The sequence below is a fragment of the Micromys minutus genome (genome assembly GCF_963924665.1).
Source record: "Micromys minutus genome assembly, chromosome: 25".
NCBI lineage: Eukaryota > Metazoa > Chordata > Mammalia > Rodentia > Muridae > Micromys > Micromys minutus.
This window is the reverse complement of record NC_137960.1, coordinates 11,445,164-11,467,818: the sequence shown is the minus strand read 5'-3', so window position 1 is coordinate 11,467,818 and position 22,655 is coordinate 11,445,164. Positions and strand designations below refer to the sequence as shown.

General features: G+C 37.4%; 1 protein-coding gene across 9 annotated transcripts in view; it reads left to right on the top strand.

The window, feature by feature from the left end:
* The window catches only part of PCDH15 (protocadherin related 15), a gene marked incomplete at both ends in the record, with an annotated part of 610,552 nt that overhangs the window by 488,956 nt on the left and 98,941 nt on the right, over positions 1–22,655 (top strand). The gene's annotated exons all lie outside the window — the stretch shown is intronic.

The window sequence follows — 22,655 nt, the reverse complement described above, 5'->3', positions numbered from 1 at the left end:
AACAAATATATAAAAATGTTAAAATATTTTTATTTTATGGTGTTATATAACTTATTGACTAGATCATAGACAAAAATGTTCTGGAAGAAAGGTATTATGTAACTTGTAAACACAACAAATGAGAATAGCTATTTGAAAATTGTTAATTATCACTTTACACTGAAAGCAAATAGCTTAAAAAAAATTTTTTTTGCTGCATACTCAAAGTACAGAATCTTACACTTCCAAAAACTATCTACGATATTCAGAATAGAAAGATGATAATTTCCTATATAAACATAATACAGGGTTTTCTCTTCCCCATGGTGGATGTGTGAATGGTAGGTAATAGAAGTTTTTGCAGTGCCCACATATATGCTTGTATATGTCCTGGTAGGTATTTGGTGATGAGCCTGGCTACCAAACTCCTGAATTACGTCTCAGAAATACCTGAAGCCTAAAAGGGTGTGTGCATTTGTTCACTGCTTGCTTATTTCAATATTGCTAGTAACATTTCATAACTAACCTTTGCCTTCTGTTTAGAATGAAGACACATGTATTTCTAACATTGTTCCACTTATTAATAACTGCTAATGGCCTGTAATCAATTCCTACTCCATTAGCTATGCAAATATGCAGCCCATTATGTAAATTGAGGTTAATTAATTAATTGGCTAAAGATTTTACTCTGCTACAATATTGACTACTCTATGGATTTTAACTCTATCACACATTATATTAATAAAAGCAAGAATTTAATTCACTGCAGTGGTACTCTATTGTGACTTCTTTATCAAGTGATTGCTCATAAAGTAACTTTCAATGTGAATTTTATAACAGCTCTACAAATGGATTTAACACGTGAGTGAAAACTAAATTAGCCAATTATGAGTTCATTTCACAGATTCTACATTAAAGTTTAAGGCAGTATGGTCTAATGTTTTTCAGTGCTAGGGATTAAATTGGGAATATTTCAATATCTAACTCTTACGAGACCATCGCATGAAAGAATGCTTAACATGTGTAACCATCTCTTCTGCAATTCCAGATACCTCTCATCAAAACACTCTAAAGCTCATAAAAAACAGCAATATCTCCACTTTACTTCCTAAAGATAATACCAACCCAAAACTGCTCTGACCTCAAAGGCAATAAGTGATATTTTACTCTTGACACAGGAAAAATATAACTATGCTCCAAAATAAACTCAAGTCCTTCAGAAAGAATGAATGATCACACCCCAAAACATAAACTTAAGTCTTTTGGAAAGATACATTCTAATGTGGTAGTGATTACAGAATATTTTTATGTAACAAAACAATATATATTGATTCCCGGTCCAGATAGGTTGAAGCCCTGGGGACCCTAAGGGATGGTAGAAGGCTTCCTAATCTTCCAGGTGATCAGCCCCCCTCTCAAGTAGCTACAGCCCGGACAGTCCCCTGCAGAGAGGCTTGAGTCACATAGGTCAATGCCCCAAGTTCCTCCTCCAAGGTGAGGACATGACCACAGGTCACATAGGCTCAAGACAGAGCAGTCACATAGAAGCAGAACCACGCCCCAAAATGTGTAGATGGGGTATTCCCAAGCTCTCAGGCCAAGCCAATAGGAAGCACCTGTTGTCAGACCTTGTCCCATCCCAAAACTGTGTATAAGAATCCTATCCAGGAGGATTAAAGGTGTGCAGGAATTAATCCATCTTCTAAGAGTTCCTGTCATAAGAGCTATAACAGCTCCACTTGGGAAGAAATCTGCTCTCCCAAAATCACCACCAGAAGCTCTCCTGCACCCCTTGCAGGCGGGCTAGTCAGTCTCCTGCTGGCTCAGCCCAACCCAAAGCCCTGGAACACCCTAAATGGCAGCAGCGGAGGCAGAGGTGGTGCATAACCAGCAGTGGAGGCAGCAGAAGCAGTTCCCCCTCCTCAAGTCCTCTCCCCTTCGCCTGAACCCACACACCTACCCTTAGCAGAGGTCTCCATGTGGGACCCCCAAAATGCAGGCCCACATATATATTAAGGCCTTTACCAAATACACTAATAGAGACTGCACATATGTAGCTTCCAGCAAGTTGAGTAAATGGGTCTCAGAGGCTGCCTGACATCCTAATTAGCCCTGTAAAGCTAGTGATCTACTAATAAATTATTATGTTTAACAAGGTCCAAAAGATGTTAGGTGAGACACCGGGGTGAGCAGGAAGGTTCTCAAAGGAACTAACTGGAACCAGTCCAAAACATTCTGGGTCTGGATATGTGGCTGACTAGCTCTCCCCAATCACAAGATCTAATCAGACATCAGGCATCAGGTTTCATAGAATCTCATTATGGGTCAGGTTGGTTTTGTGAACTTCATTTCATAATCAAAGTTCTTAGATCTTAATTATAACTACACCACTACATCTCCCCAAATCAACAACATGTAATGTCCTTCCCTATCTCTTCTGATTGGTTTTGGTTAGAAGTATAATTTCTCTAAATATCTATTTTTGTGTGCTAATTGGCTTTCTTTGTTTGAATACCACTATTATTATTTTTTTGATCTTTTACCCTAAAGTAGTGTCTGTAAGGTATGTTTCTTGGATGCAGTAGAAATATCTTGTTTCTAATAAAATTTGACTGTGTTTTTAATTTGGGAATTGAGACCATTAATATTGAGAGTTATTAATGAGCAATGTTGATTGTTTATATTGTTTTGTTCAGAGGTGCAGTTTTTCTCAATTTAATCAACTGTTCTGCATTATTTACTCTTTGTAGCCTCTTGGATATAATTAACCTTCTCTTTAAACTCTTAAGTTTTCCTTCTAGAACCTAGTGCCTTCTGTAGAGACAGACTGATGAGCAGAGTTTGCTTAAGTTTTTGGTTGTTTGTTTGGTTGTTTGGTTGGTTGGTTGGTGGGTGGTTTGGATTTTTTTTTGTTTTCTTTGTTGTTGTTGTTGTTGTTCAATGTTTTAGTGGTTTTATTATTGTTTTCCTCCATCAATTGTGATGATAGTTTTACTGGGTATTGTAGTCAGGAATGGCATCAGTAATCCCTTCATAAATGTTAAGAAATTCATTTCAGAGTCTCCATTGGAAAGTCACATATTATTCTATATTATTCTTATGGGATCGCCTGTATATGTGACTTGGTCATTTTCCCTCGAAGCTTTCAATATCTTTTTCTTGCCTCAAATGCCTTGATTATTATGTGATATGGGGAGTTTCTTTTCTAGACCTGCCCATTTGGTGTTCTGTATACCTCTTGCATCTTGATAGGCATCTCTTTATCTTTTTTTTTTTTTTTTCCAACTGGGGATTTTTTTTTCTTTCAGGGTTTTGTTTAAAATATGTTCTGTTCATTTCCTAGGTTTCTTCTCCTTTCTTTATCTTAGTTTATGTTTGTATTTTTGTTTCTTTATTTGACTGGTTTTGTTTTTACATACTGTGCCAGATTTTTTAGTTGGATTGTGCCTGGATTATTTATTTATTTGTTTATTTATTTTTGTATAATATTTTATTCAACTGAGCTACCCATTTGTTCTATCTTGTCTTTTAATATGTCAGTAGGGCTTACATTTCATGGTTTGTTTGGTGTTCTACGTGTTTTCATTTCTAGTTTCATTTCAATTTGAGTTTTCCTTACTGAGTCTGTTTTTTTGTTAAAATTCCACTTTAATATTTTTATTTTTATATTATTCCGTTCAACTCATTGTTTATATTTTCTGATCTTCATCACGGCATTTATTCATATCACTTAAGGCTCTTGAGTACAGTCATAGTTGCTATTTTGAATCTGTTGTCTTGTTCTTCAGCTACCTTGCTTTTAGCTGAAGCATGAGTTAGGTCCATTATGATAGATTTTCTGACGTCTGGAGGGGGCATATTGTTGGTCGTTCATGTTTTTGTTTTTGTGCTAGGAATTATGCATCTAGAACTATAACCTTTAAATTGTTTCTGGGTGTAGACATCTGGGCTTCTCTTTGTTGATTGATATTCTTCTGTTTGGTTACTGTTGCCCTCTTTGAGTCCAATGCAAGTGTGGTGGATGGAGTCCCTGAATCCCAGCATAGTGCAGTGGCTCTGTGCACAGTGTTTGGTAGATGTTGGATCTGGATCACAGCCAAGGTATTGTCTGTGCCATTGCTGGTGGAGAGTCATTCAGCGGGATGACAGGGAGTTCAAAGGAATGGAGATGGAACATCAGGAAAAGTTTAAAGGGGCAATGGGGAAGAACTAGGGAGATTTTAGGTCTGTACCAAGAAGACAAGTTTATAGAGGATGAAGATAGGATGGGAAGAGGAGGTTATTCAATAGGAAACCATGTCATCGTATTGACATCAATATCTTTTAGCTTCTACATAGGAGAAAGACCGAAGTACTCATCATTCTGTGGATGGTCATTTCCCCTGTGTCTGTGCACTTAACCACAAATAGTTTCATTCTTGGATGGGGTGAAGAGAACTCCATTCTCTGTATACATGGAAATATCTTTCTCTCTACGCCATTGATGGGCATCTAAACCGAGTTCATAGCTTAGTTTTTGTGAGCATGGCTTTGTTTGTGGATATCTGTCTTCTCTAGCTACTGATTTTATTTCCTGGCTTTGTAGCAAGAAGTAGCATGATTAATTTTATAGCAAGTCTAATTTTAGTTTTATCAGAAAATTTTATAATGTTCTTCAAAATGATTCCACAAAATTATGATACTCTCAGAGTAGGAGATTTTTTTTTTCTTCTTTCTAAAACGCATTTCACAATATACAGTGTCTTTTCTCCCATCTTCCTGCAGGCAGGTACTCTTTTTGTCTTTTTGATAATTATGATTCTGCCTGGAATGAGATGGCATTTATTTTTTTGATTTCATTTCCAATAGTTGACCTATTTGTAGTTACCTATATGTTTTACTGGTCATTTATTATGTCATTTGATCAACTTTTGAATTGATCATAAATATATTTGGATTTAATATATTCAAATAATATATTGTCAGGTAAGTTGGCAACCTGCAGTACACTCTTCACCCCGTGGATGCTTCCTATGTTCTGCAGAATTTCTTTATCTAGAAGACATTGCCTCTGAAGTTTTGCTCTTATTTCTTAAGTTGTGGGAATCTGTATCAATTGTCACAAAATATTTTCCTATGATTTTCTTCTAGTTGTTTTATGCTTTCAAGTCTTTCATATTCTCCTTTTAATTGTGTTATCTTTAAGCTTTTATAAGCCAGAAAAAATATTTTAAATACCTAAATTAGAAAGGAGAGTAAAACTAAAAGTATGCTTTGTGTAGGACATTATGAGATGGGGTGTTTATAATGCACTGTGTGTGTGTGTGTGTGTGTGTGTCTGTGTGTGTCTGTGTGTTTGTGTCTGTATGTGTGTGTGTCTGTGTCTGTGTGTGTGTGAAATTGGTGAAGGACATATTTAATTAATAAAATGTAAATGAAAAAAAGTTCTTTAAATACTATGACCTGTTATCCCTGTTCTGAGTCCATCATTAGTATGACTATAAATATAGTGAGAAAAGTCATAAAGTACTGAGCCCCATTCATGTAAAGTTTTTGTTGGGATTAATAATATTGAGTGGTGTGTCAAACTAGTGTTAGTACATCTCCAGCAGGCATAATGTCCTGGAACTGGTTCTTTCCCCTGATACAAAAGAATACTGATATATATCAGTAGCCTAACATGTGGCATGAATAATTATGTCCACTGAGTATTTGTTCAATCCAGGGGTGAATCTGGAAAGTTAAGGCCAAACTGTGAAAGGCTTGAGTGTCAGGCTGACAGCAACCTATGTACACCACAGTGCTCATCTACCCAAGGACTAGATAGCCATCTGACCATTTCCACTCTTCCCTCCTGACACTGGCTACATACATGACAGATGGAGTCATAACAAGTGCTGTCACCTGGGGGGAATGCACCATTCTTCCTTGTCACTTAGCACTCACTAAGTAGACAGCCCACTTGAGGGACTGCCTTCCTTGAAGTGAACCCAGACTAGCTCCTATAGAGTCTTCTATTCTGATCTCTGGGCTTACCCTCCAGTCTCATTCTGATAGAATCCACACTTTTTTGCTCAGCTCCCATGTTCAACACTATCTTCGATTAAATAATGTTGAATGTGAGAGCATCGGTATTTCTGATACACTGTCTTGAATGCTGACACCTCCTTAGTTTCTATTCCTGTGCTGTTTCTCTCTGTACCAGCTCAATTGCTCCTGAGTTCACAGAGTCAAATAATATGTGTCTCAGAGCAGCTCTCCAGATCTGGGAACCACAAAACCCTGCACAGAAATTTAAGACAGTATTTCTGCCACAGTGACATCCACATGCTTTATCTTTATGTAGCGTACAAGCACTAACATGAAACTTTATAGCTGAGATGGATTTATGTAATTTCATAACCGAAGTGGCAATTTTTGCTTTATTGCAAAATTATAATTATCTTTAAATGTCGGGGAGAAAATGCAAGCCTTTCTACAAACATGTCATCGTATTTTGATTCAGTTAACTAGGCTTTCAATCGGGAATAAATGACAGAGCAATTAAGATAAACTTAAACTGGTGATAAAACAACTCAATGGTATTGATTCCATTTTACGGTTTTGCTTTAGGGTACAAGCTTGTAATATCTTTCATTTTCGTGGCTTTTTTCTCATTTCAAACAGAAGGTTTGTGACAAATCATGCTAATGACTATTTGTTATAGACTGATTTATGAAAACATTCTTGACAAAGCTCAAGTAACAAAACTGAAGCTTGCCCTGTAGTATATATAGTCTTCATCATAAAAATACTAGGTATGGTGGATGTTTTTTATGTTAATGTGGCTGTAGTTCTTGGCATCTTATTAATGATTCATTAATTTCACATGTAGAGACCAGCTTAAAATAATGCAGTGTTATGTATAGCATTCCTATCTTAGATATTTTATGTATCTTCTTAACCAGGGGTGGTGGTTAAATGTAGATTTATGTTAAGTTAATATATGATTGGACAGTGGGGAGGTAGGCGGGGAAAAGGTAGGAAAATGGAAGAGGAACAGAGAGAGAGGAGGGGAAATCAAGATGGATCTGAAGAAAGCATATCTGGATCCTGGTGGCCATAATTGGCAATAGGAACACTTTAAGGGATTTTATAGCTCTTTTTTTCTCATATAGAAGAGCAGTTCACATCTTTGTCTATTAGATGTAATCTTATGATATAGAGGGTTTGTGGATTGAGATTAGAACGAATAGACCCGCATGAAAAGTTATCGGGCCTCAGAGTCATGTTTGTGTCAGGCAGTGGGTAAAGAAACTTCTGCAGGGCAGAAGCATCAGGGCAGACAGAGTGAACTGCCTGGGAAGGGAATCTCATGGAGAGTGGAGCTCGTGGACAGAGTGACAGAGTCTGTGCAATTGGCTCCACACTAAAGCAGCGCCCACAGAGTGAGACCGTGGGGGGCTGGTAAAAAGATAAGCAAAAAATTTCACTATTTACTGTAACAGGTGGCACATCAACATGTTAGGCAAGAATCCACTAAAAGTTACAGCTGTCAGCCTAAGAGTTAGAGAGAGACTTTTATTTTATAAGAGGGGGCAGCTCCATTTTGAGTCATGGGATGTCTCAAGTGTGGGAACCTTAAAGAAAAGAAACAGAGAGACAACCTCTGCTGGCAGGCTGTGGTGTCCTCCAGTGAAAAGACAGATGACCTCTAACCCAGAGAAGAGAGATTAGTAGCTATTTGATTCTGTGATAAAAGTGTTTTCAAAAATTAAAAGGCCTATTTGTTTTAAGATGGTACAAAAAAATTAATGTGCAAGTCAAGTTTGTTTAAGAGTATAGAACTCACCCAAATCACGTGGGAATTTCCACCCATGGTTTGGAACTAAGAAGTCTGTACACCAGACAGAGTGAATGCAGACATATATTAGGGAGGGTCCTAATAATTAAAGATCTGATGCTCCAGATTGAGAGAAGGACAGGTGGAAATACTTTGGAGTAAGGTCCTGGTTTTACAGTATTGTTAGAGAATGTATTAAGAGAGATTCGTTTGTTTTGGGATAGTATACAGAATTAATGATCAAGTCAAGTTTGTTTTGTTTTTTAGTTAGAAGAAGAAAGTAAAGAGTTTACCTGAATTACATGGGGATTTTTTGAATGGTACTTCTAAGTACTCACTGTTGCTGTGACCTGCATAAGTTAAGGACTGACCTGACTAAGGTGACAAGGAATAAGGATCAGACAGACACACGTACAAAAAAAAATAATAATAAAGCTGGGCATGGGTGACCCATGCCCTGTGATGGAGGTACACCAGCAGCATCTCAGAAATGTGGCATGTTTACTATATCCAGCAGGGAGGAGGGAGGAAGAGGACGCTTAGCTCCTCTTGGTAGGCATTCTCTGTAGTGAGTAATCTCAAGCGGTGGTCATCTATAAGGAGAGATCTACAGTGGATACTTTTTGCATGTTGTCAATATCAATACATGGACCAGGAAAAGGTTTTGCTATTCTTTCGAGCCCAGCCCAAGGAAGGCCTTAGCATGGTTTTGAAATACTGGGACCCTCTTGGCATGGAGGTATTCATGTCACCAATGCATTTCCACCTAGGACATCATCAACTGTCCAGTCATTATGTTTATAGAGTGAGAAGAAATGCAAGGGAAAATATTGTGTCCAAGAGGTGTAGATGGGATGGACTCTTTGGATGATTCTTTGTCTCCACTGAAGTATGATTCCCCATTCTGCTAAACACCAAAGATTTTGCCTTTCTCAATTCTATGCCCATTGCGTTCATTTATTCTGAAAGATGAAATAAAGCTGAGAGTGCTGGCACATACCTGTAATTTCTTGGGGATATGAAGGCAGGAGCATCATGGGTGCAATGCCATCTTCAGCTGTGGAATAAACCAAGTCTTGCCTGGACATCATGAGTTGTTCCAAAGGTCCTGAGTTCAATTCCCAGCAACTACATGATGACTCACAACCATCTGTAATGCAATATGATACCCATTCTGGTGTGCTAAAGATAATGACAGTGTACTCACATACATTAGATAGATAGATAGATAGATAGATAGATAGATAGATAGATAGATAGATAGATAGATGGACAGACGGACAGGACAATCAGGGTAAAAAAACAATTAAAAAGGACTTCAAGAATAACTGCATCTTAATTTCCTTGCTCATACTCTTCTTCTTTTAAAATGTCCTTTTTTTCTCTGATCCTCATCAAGCCTTAATTACTCTATAGCCATAGTTTAAAAGTGTCTCAGTTTTGAAATTTTTAATGATAAGTGGTCTATGACAAGCGGGAACAGATACACCTGGCTTTGATTTCTTTGGAAGACCAAGATGTGACCTTATTCAGTTTTGTGCAGTCTTTGAGCTGTTACCCCAGGTCCCACTCAAAATAGCTGTATGTGTTCCAGAATCCACCCTCCACACTGTTAACCTTACCTTCAACACTTATTATGTATGTGACTGACCAAGCTATGCCTATTCATATCTTATTGTCAATCATTAAAAAAAAAACTTGTATAGTTTCCATGGGAAATAAGCTTGTATTTTGCTTAGTGAATTATGACTTGTCTTGAATTGAGAAGCATTCTAAAAAAGTAAACATATGAAATAATTAAGTACTAGATACATGGGTAACTAATTGGATCAAATATATCCTGAGATAAAACTGGTGAACACATGCATAACAAGTTATTGTAATAATGTACTTTTGACCCAGCTCTATTTTCTTAGATTACACCTCAGAGACTGAAGAAGGATTTTTTCCCCTCCCTCTTACTGGTGTTGTCACCTGACTGGTACTAGAATAAACCCTTTTGCATTCTCTTAGATGTCTAGGTGACTGCTTTTCTCACTTTCCATACTGACTATATTTATTAAAAAATTATAGTTAGGTATGCAAGTGCACACCTTCATTCCCAATTCTTAGGAGGTGATGGCTAAGCTACATAGCAAGTTCAAGGCCAATCTGGGCTATATGAGACCCTGCCACATACACACACACACACACACACACACACACACACACACACACAAATTTTTTAAACTATTTCAAGGAAAATAGCCTTAATTTCTTTGCTTACTCTATCTATTCTCTCCTTTTAAAATGTCCTTCTTTCTTACTTAATGCTACTTGTATAGCATTAAGACCATTGGTAGAGTAGGAGATATGACTCTTCTCTGAAATACTCACATAGCACCGGCAAGGATTTTAATTTTATCCTTAGAATAAGCCACCCAGTAGCAGGAGAGAGTATTGATATGAGAAATAAAGACCTAGACTGTATTTCCTACTTCAGTATGCAGGAAATATATACATATCATATATTGTTCATAACAGTAATATCTTAAATTGTATTAATGGGACACATCAAAAGGCATACAAGAACTTAGAGCATTATTCTGGCAGACTTTATATGCACTTATATACAGATACACATACCCTCATGTCTACACATGTGTGCCTGCACACACACACACACACACACACACACACACACACACCTTCCAAATAGACTAACTCTTTTAAAGTCACATTGTCCCTTTAAACAACTATGGTTCTCTTGTTCAAAGGTACATGCCTAACATAGTTTTCTTACTATCATATGGCTCCAGGAACATTATTGCCGTGGCAGTGAGATTAGGGTAAAGGGGTGAGTTAAAATAATACATTAATGACTCACTAGACACAGCATTTTGCTGTGGTGGGAAGAAGATAGGTGTTTATAAGTCAGATCATTGTCCTCGAGATGTTTCATAATCAAGTGTAAAACCATCAGAATGAAATACAAAAGTAAATAGTGATATAGAGCCATTTGATACATCAATGGGGCCTTATAGCTAAGTTGCATTCCCTACTCCATAAATTATCTAAATTCTTTATGACTAGCATTAAGTAGGAAGGAAGGACATTTTTAAAGAGTAAAAGAGTATCCAAATAAGGCTGTTATCTTTCATATAGTTTCTAAACATACTTTTAAAAAATAGTTTGGGGGACAGGGTTTGATATAGCTCAGATTAGCTTAGAACTTGCTATGTAACCTAAGATGACTATATATATTTGATAATATGTGTGTATGACATATATATTGACAGTGGATAGACAGACAGACAGACAGACAAATAGATAGATAGATAGATAGATAGATAGATAGATAGATAGATAGATAGATAGATAGATAGGCCATTTGATTTATGAAGGACTGGAGAGAGGCAGGGTTGAGATTAAAGTGATAAGAATGTTGCATAGGCTAGATTCTCCATAGAGATTATAAATGGGCACTCACTTAGAATAACTGGTTTTGTGTTCCTCAATCCATTCTCATTAACGTTAATGGAATCGGGAATTAGAAAGGATGTGGGGAGAGAATTAAAAAGAAAGGATTAAGGGAGAGGGTTTTTAAGATGACTCTGGAGAAAAGTGACTGCCAGAGAAAAGTTCCAGGACAGATCAAGAAGAGAAATGAGGAACAGGTAAATATCTGAGGACCCTTACTTGAGAGGCTTCTTGAGTATTCTCCATATTCTTTTCAGCTACATAACTGAGATGCCTAAAAACAGAAATGGGGATCTAAAGGTCTCATGTGGCCCCATTTACCTTTGTTTTTTCACAGCTTTTAAAACAGTGATGGAGAGAAGCACTGACTGCAAGCTTCCTTTTTCTTAGACTCCACTGTGATTGACAGCAGCACACAAAGAATTAGTTCATTGCACTCCCATCTGGTAGAGAAAGACTGACAGCTATAAAGAACAGACCGAGCCAGAGCTAGTATCAGGCAAAACGTAGAGACTGCAATAGGTGCAAAAGAAAAGTTAATAAAAATTTGAGATTAGGGATAATAAAGAATGCCAATTAAATCAAGAGTGATTTTATATGCCTGGGAAACGGGAATTAGATCTAGAAAGTAGCTGGAAACAAGAAGCTAAGCTTCTTGGTAATGTTTAATCCTGGATATGGAGAATATGGAAATCATTTAGAATGGTGGATTAAGTCAGGAATTGCTACAGTTTCTAACTTACATGCTTTAATTATAAAATGAAGTTCAGTTGGAAAAAGTGATTCATACACACACACACACACACACACATATCAGTAAAAAAAAAGCCATCTTTATTTCCCATAATTTAGAGGGAGAAGAAAGCTCAGTGGGCAAACATATGTCTCCATAGGAAGAACTCACAGCAACTACAGCCTAATTTACATCCATAAAGAATATGGAACATGGCAAGAAACTATTCACTGACCATGTGATCATGGGGGATTCTGGAACAAAATAATGTTCTACTATGTCAAGGGAGCCAGCGGGGCCAAGAATGCGACAGGAAAACTTGTTACATGGAGAACTCATCTAGCCCAGCTCTTGTCTTGTTCTTGCTGGCTGTGTACAGGAAAGAGCAGTGAGTTTCAAGTGTCCAGAAGGCTTAGTCTTTCCAAGGGACTGGCAGGAGAGCAATAGAAAACATGGAAGGTAATCTTCCAGTGCAGAGGAGGAAAGGACCCTCAACCTTACCTAAAGGACAGAGAGGCTTCAAGAAGAACAGAGAATAAGAACAACAGTGAAGGACTCTGAAAAGAAAGAAAAGGTATGCTACAAAAGACAGTATGTTGATGAAACTCAGATGAGATGCACAGCAACATAACTGGCACGGAATGCATGCATGAAGATTAAAATTCAGAAATGGAAAACCTTAAATTTTTATACATCAGGATTCCAACACAGTTTCTCACAGACAAGGAAAGAGCAATTCTCAATTTCAGATGGAGAAACAAACAAAATAAAAACCAGGAAAGTGAACACTATTAACAATAAAAGAACTTCTGGAGGAATCACCATCCCTGTATTACAGAACACTAGTGATTTAAAAAACAAAAAAACCAAAAAAATAAAAAAATGGCGTGATATTGGTACAGAGACAGGCACATTGATCAATGGAATAGAATTGACGATTCAGAAATAAGCCCACATACTTAAGGATCTTCAACAAAGAAGCCAAAAACATACAATGGGGGAAATGGAGCTACAATAAATGATGCATGTCCAACTGGCAGTCTGTATGTAGAAAAATAAAATTAGATCCATATTTATCACCTTGCACAAAGCTCAATTGATCTCCCACTCAACTACTTCACCGCACCCTTCTAGATCTCTCTATACTTGGACAACAAGCCACCACAGAACTAAGCGCCTTCCCTCCCATTGCTGCCAGATGATGTAATCCTCTGCTGCATATGTAGTGGGAGCCATGGACCCACCCAACTCATTGGTTAGTGGTTTAGTCCCTGGGAGTATTCAAGGCTCCGGTTAGTTGATACTGTTGTTCTTCCTATGGGGTTGCAATCCCCTTCAGCTCCTTCAGTCCTCCCCTAACTCTTCCATTTGGATCCCTGGGCTCAGTCCAGTGGTTGGCTGAGTGTATCCGTCTTGTCTTAGGTGCTGGTTTCAATTTCAATTTCTGGCTATTATGAATAGAGGGTCAGTGAGCATTACTGAGCAAGTGTCTCTGTGGTAGGATGAAGTATATGAAGTATCCTCTGGATATATGTCCAAGAGTGCTATAGCTGTTTCTTACGGTAGATCTACTCCCATCTTTCTGAGGAAGTTCCACGTTATTTCTATAGGTTCATGGAGAGTTAACAACATAACTAAGTTATTAGTGAAGTTTTGTATAGATAAATCTGGTCAATATTCTATCTTCTGACCTAGCACCTATAATAAACCACTAGTTCCCTTTTTATGACCTCTGGTTAATGGTTTTACATTTTGGAATGCGCTCTGTAGAATGCCTGCTTACTAACAGAAGTGACACTAAAGGGGCAGAGTTCTCATCGCAGTTTTGTTTTTTAATTAAAAAAAATGTATTTACTTAGAAGCATTCAGAATGTCAACAAAACAGCAGCAAATTTTATTTTGCAATTACAGAGTGGTATTCAGTTAACAGAACAATTATCTTCATATAAGCTGCATCAGAGACAACTGAAGATAAAATAAAATAAAATAAAACCAAAAGAAAAAAAACAGAAAAAAAACAACCAAACTACTGTCCCCATATATAATTAATTTGTGCTGTGCACCAACAAGAACCTGCTTTAAATTTCTATGCCAATTTACAACCCCCAGACTGTACCAGGCAAGGTGAGTGACTATTGAAAATACCACCAGGACAGGGCTATCTAAAGACACATTCGGTAGTGTGTTAACTATAAAAAAAAAAAAAAAGACACTGTACAGTTTAAAAACAAATCTTACACAGCCTTACATTTCTTTTTTTTCTTTAAATGGAGTGAGTTGTGTACAGAGGGGTTAAATGCTTTATAGACAAGAAAAAAAACTGCGCTAGAATCAACTTATTCATCATCATCATCTTCATCATCATCTTCCTCTTCTTCCTCCTCTTTTTCATCCTCTTCATCCTCCTTATCATCTTCCTCTACCTTCTTTTTCTTGCTCTTTTCAGCCTTGACCACCCCCTTTTTCTCTGCATCAGGTTTTCCTTTAGCTCTGTAGGCAACAATATCCTTTTCGTACTTCTCCTTCAGCTTGGCGGCCTTCTTCTCACAGGGCTGCTTGCCATCCGCCGCAGTGTTGTTCCAATATCCCCTAGTTTCTTAGCGACATCACCAATGGATAAGCCAGGATGCTCGCCTTTGATTTTTGGGCAGTACTCAGAACAGAACAAAAAGAAGGCCGAAGAAGGCCTCTGGGTGCATTGAGGTCCTTGAACTTCTTTTTGGTCTCCCCTTTTGGGGGGATGTAGGTTTTCATTTCTCTTTCATAACGAGCCTTGTCAGCCTTTGCCATATCTTCAAATTTCCCCTTTTCTTTAGCAGACATGGTCTTCACGTCTCTGAGCACTTCTTGGAGAACTCTGAGAAGTTGACAGAAGCATCCGGGTGCTTCTTGTGCTCCTCCCGGCAGTTTTGCACAAGGAATGCATTTGAGAACATTTTGACTCTCGGCTTCTTAAGATCTCCTTTGCCCGTGTTTAGTTGATTTTCCTCCGTGAGGCACAGAGTTGCCCAGTACCCGTCCGGCTCTCCCTTGTCCCGGAGCTGTCTCTATGGAGCTCAATGTACTGCAATGGCTGTGAGAGAGGGAGCCAGATGCAACCTCCTCATTCTCTCCGCTCTGTAACATTCCTCATCATAGTTTTGACTATCAGAGAGGACCTAATGGCAGTGTAATTAAAAGAGCTTAATAAATACTATAAATTTAGGAGTTCTTAAAGGATCCTCGTTAAGGATAAAGAAATCATCAACTTGTTTATACAGCAACACTACAAGACAGTACATCTTTGTAGTTCTGCAGAGACCTGCTCAAAAGTGTGGGATGATAGCTAGTGATTATTATATCTGTTTAATAATAACAGAAAAAGCATACCAATAGCAACAACCTTTCCGAAAATGAATTTCTCCTTGGCCCTGCCTATGTGAGCAAATGTGCCGTGGTTTATTAATCTAAAGCAGACACATCTCGGGAAGATCACCTGCTAGTTATTGGCTTGTTGGCTCCTGACAATAACTTTTTTAGTTTCTATGAGTTTGTAAGCTTTCTCTTGTGACTGATATCCAGCTTTAATCTATGTGGTCATATGGGGTACAAGGCGTTATTTCAATTTTTTTGGTATCTATTGAGACTTTCATTGTGTCCAAGTATGTATCAGGTTTTGTAGAAAGTTCCATGAAGTGCTGAAGAGAAGGTGTAGTCTTGTGTGTTTGGGTGAGTTTGTCGGTTAAGTCTGTTTGATATAATACATCATTTAGGACCAGCATTTCTCTGTTTACTTTTTGTGTTGATGATTTATCTATTGGTGAGCCCAGGGTACTGAAGTAAGACACTACCACTGTTTTATGTGATTAAAGCTGTGCTAGTATTTCTAAACTTTTTATGACTTAAGAAATAATAAGCATAAATTTAGTTTGCCACTCTTTATAATTATTATTTAGAATGCAAGTCTAGCATTCAATTCTTTCATATCTGTCTGAGTCTTTTATTCCCAAGAATTTTGATAAGCTCCATTAATCAGTCTTGTTCCCGTTTTCATCTCTTATGGAAACTTGTAGAAAATTAGCTCCCTATGTAATATCTTTTCAAAAAATAATTACAGACAAGCAGTTCAAAGGAAATTGTTATTGTAAGTGCTGTCACTCTCAATTTGGAAACTTTGTTGCTAGTTAGTTACTTATGGCATGTGCTTTCCATCTTTGCTGCTTTACTTATGGAGCTGTGTGCCTGGTCTATTAAAGTAGACAAGGATAGCGAGATTGCCAGCCAGCCCAGTGGCTCAGCTTTGCTCGTCGACTGTTCCCACTGAAGACATTCCAGATATGAATTGCTAAATATAGCAATAAAGCAAATAAGGAGGAAAATGTTTGTTTAAAAATCTATATTAACAAGGACTGTGCATCTCACAAAGGTTAACAGTTGAATTGTTCATATTTAGATTTGCCTTAACAGAACAGAAATAGGCATATGCATAAAATATTTGTGAAATGGTCTGACATCCTTGCCTTTGATACCAGGTAGGCCTAGGTTTCCTATCAAGCTTCAGTACTTACTAAATTATCTAAATTTCGTTAAGGGTAAAATATCTCTATCTCATTGGGTATTTGGGATTTTTAAACACGGTATTCTTTTCAGAGAATATAAGTCATGGCAATTTATTTCAGACGATTCTCTGAATTAAAAAAGCTATGGCCATTATTCTCAAGTATGTTTGAGTTGTGCCTCAAAAGTCTAGTAGTCACCGAGTTTTGCTTTGAGTTATTCTTGGATCATTAGATTTGATTTCTTGTATCTTGAATGACAACCAGGTAATTTATTAACAAAGATGTGGCATTCTTTTCAAAAATAATGATTATGATAAATGTAGCATCTATGGTGGTAACACAGACCATAGGCCAAAATTTAATTTAAAGTTAATTAATTTGGTTAAACTCTTTGACAAAAAACAGAAAGCTTGCAGTTTCTAATCTCTTCTGTAATCTTGGGAAGGCTACTGTTACTCTAGGTCCTACCCTCTTCCTCTCCCTCACCCTTCCTTTCTCCTCCCCCTCTTCCTCTCCCTCTCCTCATTCCCCTCCCTCTCCCCTTCCCCCCTCCCTCTGCTCCTCCCCCTCCCCCTCCTCCTTCCTCTCCCCCCTCCTCCCCCTTTCTGAAAGCCATGTTTGACTGATTCATGCTAGTTTTCCGTAATAATCATCTAGGGCTTACACAATCAAAGCAGAAGTGGAACTGCACCTAAGGAAATACAAATACTAGAGAAACACACAATGCTAGAAACTGATATTCTTTCTTGCAACAGAGCCATCAACTCATCTGGGACAGTAACTTTCTAGGCTATGGCAGTGCCTCTTGGGGGCAGGATCTGGTTAGCTTGAGTTGAAGTATGTCCCCTTGACAATGGGTAGGGTGGATCCTCACAGCCCATGAGGTGAGTTGGTAACCCATGGGGTTTGTTAGTTTGATGGTAAAACTCGATAATAAAAACGAAAGGGAATGAAGACTAGCCAGGAAAGGTAGAGGAAAAAAAACTTCACTTTTCAAAACTAAATTAGAATGCCAATGTGTTTGAGGTAACTCTTGACGATGAACAGTGTGGAGGTCACTGTGAAGGCATAGAATATTATGGGATACTTGAAGATTATATTAGAATTTTACTATCATTATTTTTAATTTTCATTTGTACTGATGTGCACTCAAAAATATTAGCAGATGACTGACTAATCTAATTTATGAAGTTATTTGCTACAAACATATTTTTTTCTAATAAGTGGTTTAGAAGTGGAGGGAAGATAATGCTTAGAGGTAATGACCTACTGCAAGAACTGTGAAATGCTAACAGGTATTCATTATGTACTTTCCAAAGGCTAAATTAAGCCTGCCCATTACACTAAACAGTTGCAAGTACATTACTTCATCCTAAATTGCTTCCAAATTTTCTGTTAAATTTGATTATTTACTATGTTGCATCCTAGTGATTAATGGACTCAGTGAGGTTAAACAGATTAAAGCATAATTAGATTGGATTTTGCATGGCCATTGTTCTGTTCATGCATTCCTTCTTGGTTAGATCTTCACAAGTTAGTCATATATAAGTTGGAAATATTGTCTATAAGAAAGTAAACCAGCAAACCACAAATCTATCTTTTTGTATCACAGGGTAAAATGAAGAATTTTTATCCTGAGTTTAGTCATGTAGGAAAAGTAAATATTTACACAGTGTCCCTCTTTTGCATAGTATATTATAGAAAATGCACATAGTGGGTCTGGTCAAACTCACTGCAGGATTTTAGTAGCCGACTGAGTGAGTATATGACTGTGAGTAACTGTGTGCATCTGAGAGAGTGTTATGTTTAAGGTCTGTGAGGGTCTTTGCCTTTATTTATTAACATCAATTTATCTTTAGTTAGAAGACTGATACCTTTTATTATATAAAATTACAAAATGTACATAATAAAAAGATGTAATTTAAATTTCTACATTTTTTGTTCTCTTAAAGCTTGGAATATTTTCTCCTAGTCAGTTGTACTTTAGCTACATGCATACGCACATGCATCCTTGTCTCTTTGCTCTTTTAAATACCTAGGACTGTTTCTTTTTCATTTACTATCATAATATCCAGAATATTTTCTGTCATTGGGCATTTTCGGTAATTTAATAAACTTCAGAAGCTTCCACATACATGTAGCATAATTTAGTCCCCTCATCCTCTGTTAATAACAATCTGATTGTTTTGCAAGAACAGTTGGGAGCAGAATTTGATCCATGGGATGGAAGGTCTCATTGTGCCCTGATTCTGTTTCTGAATCATCTCCTGCTTTCTGAAGTGGGTCAAGAGATATCTTCAAAGAGACACTCCCCCAGGACAGTGTTCATTTCCACCAGCTCTTCCATCTTTCTGAAGCAGTTTAGAAGTAAATTTCATTTCCTAAACTCCATTCCATTAATCCATTCTCAGTCTCTAATGTACTTATTTAAACTGAGAAAGTTTTGGAAATGTCCCAGTGAGATGTTACTTATTATGTTTTCAAATACAGAGGTATAATAAAAATACCAGGCCTAGTATCTGTATACATAAAAATACCTTTTAAGAACTATTGACTCAAAATTCTCTGTGTCCCATTCCTTCTAAGTTACGAGGCAGAGTTTTAAACATTCTCTTGGATTTTAAAATGATTTAACTGAAGCCCTAAGTGAAATTGTTTTGTGTATGTCATCAGGTGTATGGGTTTGAATACTATTTCTGGCTCTTCTAGCTATGTATTTTCAAGCATGTTGTTTAGTTTCTTTAAGCCCCATTATCTTCATTGATAAAACCAAGACAATTAATGAGCCTTAAGATTTTATTACAGAATTAAATTGGATATAACACTCAGAAAGCATTTAACCCACCACGTTCCCAAGGTTGGTACAACCATTAATAATAGTCCTATTCCTGATTATGTTCATTCAAGAATGAAAGATACAAAGTACAAACATTTGCATTGTAAAAAAAAATAATAACATTACCTTCTCTGTGTTATTTGGGAGCACATTGAAACCTTTTCTGTTTCGTAAACACATCACCTGGAATTTACATGCAAAAAATTAAAGCAATAGTAGACAGATTCATGGCCTCCATGGCCAAGAAATCTCTAACCTAATCTCTGGGCACTGGGAATATTCGACCTTGAGGGGATTGCTCTAATGTAGCAAATGAGAAACAAGGAGCCCTGAGACATTTGGGTAGAAATACCACAAGATTAGGAGTGAGAGAAAGAAGCAAGATGAGCTGTGTTAGCTAAACACTAAAAAGTCTCTTGCCACTCTAGATTTAAAGAAAAGCATTGGGAAGCTGAAGAAATCATATACTGGCAAAATAAGAAGAACTGTGATTTTATGTAGCAGGTATTAAAAAGAAGTTTAATAAAAGATAGAACCTGGCCTGAAGGCTCCAAAATGGTTCTCAGAGCTGCCTGTATCTCAATCAGCATAGTAAGAGACTTGTAACAGACAAACTAAAATATAAAATGTTTAGTTGCTTAATATATTAAGACACCAATTTTATGGTGATGTATTATAAAAACTATACAAAATGTATATACTAGTTAGCTAGATCATGGGTGGGCAGATGACAGTTGATATATAAAGTAGGTTGATGATGGAGATAAACAGAGATAATAGATAAATGCTACTCAGATAATAGATGATAGATATATGAATGAGGTAGAATAATAAAGAGATGAAGTGTTAGGTAGATAAATTGATAACAGTTTGAAAAGATAATTGTTAATATAGAAAACTCTCACATAATGTAATATAATATTTATAATTTTCCAAAGAGGGTAAATGTTAATATGAACACAAATCCAGACTTTAATTAGTATCTAGAATTTTCTCATGTAATTATGTCCTCAATATCCTAGTAATAAACTCATCAGTGTTGTCTTCTGGGGCAAGCAGTTGTGTACATGTCTTCCCTTAAGTCAGCTTATTAACCTTTCAGTCAGACACATACATAAAATGCATGTTTTAGACACAAGCAATTAAAATCAGGCAAAGGTTAATTAAATCAACATCAATGCTAAATTAGAAAAACTATTAAAATAAACTTTGAAATAGTCAATCTTTCTTGCTGCATGGCTACTGAACACAAACACCACAGAAGCCACAGCAGACTGTCAACCCACAGAGAGAGCTGAGAAGTAAGGACCAGTGGCTTTCTCCTCTTACTCTCCCTAGCAGTACATTTCCAAATCCTGTGTGATCCAACCCTGGCCACCTTTCTAAAACTCACTGTGATTCTTATTTGTGTGAAGTATTGAAGTATAGGAATCAGGGCACTGTGCATGCTGAGCGTCCACAGGGAAAAGCGTCCAAATGCAGGCATCCCGATGATTCCACACACAGGGGGACACTTTGGGCTCTTACTCTTGGCCAACATCCATTTTACATTCTTCTGTTATATCTACTACATACTACTTGCAAACTCCCAGTCAATCTTTCTATGTGTATGACAATCTGCCCCCTTAGACACACAGGGTTCACGCAGAGACCCAAACTGGGATAATAAGGTGCTGTGTCTCTAGTGCTTTAGTTTTTGTCTAAAGAATGAAAGCAAAGAAGGAGGAGGAGGAGGAGGAGGAGGAGGAGGAGGAGGAAGAGGAGGAGGAGGAGGAGGAGGAGAAAGAGGAAGAGGAAAAAGAAGAAGAAGAAGAAGAAGAAGAAGAAGAAGAAGAAGAAGAAGAAGAAGAAGAAGAAGAAGAAGAAGAAGAAGAAAGTAACAAAGTTTGCTGAATGTTTTTGAGATGAGATAGAAGGAAAATATTTGGACAGGAAAAAACAAATGGTTTCTCACTGAGTTTGGTTGTGTGTTCCAGTGTCTGCAAAGCCAGAACTGACCGTAGCTGACAAAGTCTATAAAGAGTGGCTGGGGGAGAGTTCACTTTCCTAGGATGCAAAATCACAAACAAATGATATTTATGGAGGGACATAATATTCATGATTTGAGTTTAGCTATATTAGGACTCTTAGCCTGAACACACCATCTTATATACAAAAAAATTAAATTCTTTATGAGAAACAAGTCAGTCTCATGTTTCTGTATATATTTTAAGTGTTTAATAATCATTGAAATTGGTTGTAAATTAAATCTTTGAGCAATGCAATTTCAAAAAGCTTAGAAACGCACCAATACATGCATGAACACACACACATATGCACACATTTGCATGTGTACACATGCATACACAAACATGCACATGCTCTCTCTTATACACAGAGAGAGATACAGAGACAGAGAGAGACAGTGACAGAGACAGAGAGACAGAGACAGAGAGAGAGAAAAAAAGAGTAAGGACATTTAAAATCCCTCTCTCTTCTTTTAATAGCCTACACTTAAATATAAAGTCTGTCCTGTTTCTTCTCCCAATAAAGCAAAAACTTTTCTATGACACCTTCTATTTTCTCTGGCATGATCAAGGACCTGGTTTTACCTAAGGGAATGTCTTCAGGGCAGTTCCACAGGCTCTACACGCCAAGCTGAGCAGTATCTCCCAGGCACTGGTGGCAATGTCCTCATTAGTCACCTGCTGGAACTGAGCCACCTCCACAGCCAAGACACTTAGCTCCTTGCCTTCTTTGCACATCAAAGAGTTTTGTTCAGAATTCATCCTGACCTAGTAAACTGTCATTAGCCCTACAGGGTTTAACTCTTGTTTCAGAACACAAGAGTGATTATTAATAACCACCTAGCAAAGTATTGGGCTTTGTTAAAATCTCTTCCACCAAAGAAATTAGTCCACTGCTTTTTAATATAGCCTCAGGACAGTTCTTAGGACAGGTCAGAAAGCAGCCACACTCTCTGCCAAAATATCACAAGAATGTTTAGGTCAGTTGTTAAAATTGTTCCTCACTGAGACCTCTGGAGTTGAGCCTCCATGGTTCACACTGCTCTTAGAATTTTTGCCTTCTAAGTTCCTGTAAGGATGGCCCATTTAGCTTCATAAATGGTATTCATCTGCTCTTCTGTGCAAAGTTAAAAGGCCCCTATAGTTCTGTACAAACAACATAGTCAGGCTGATCACAGCAATATCCCACTGTCTGGTACCAACTTCTGTCTTGGCTACTTTTCTGCTGTTGTGATAAGATACCATGACCAGAGCAACTTATAGAAGGAAGGGTTTATTTGAAATTACAGTTCCTGCCAGGTCT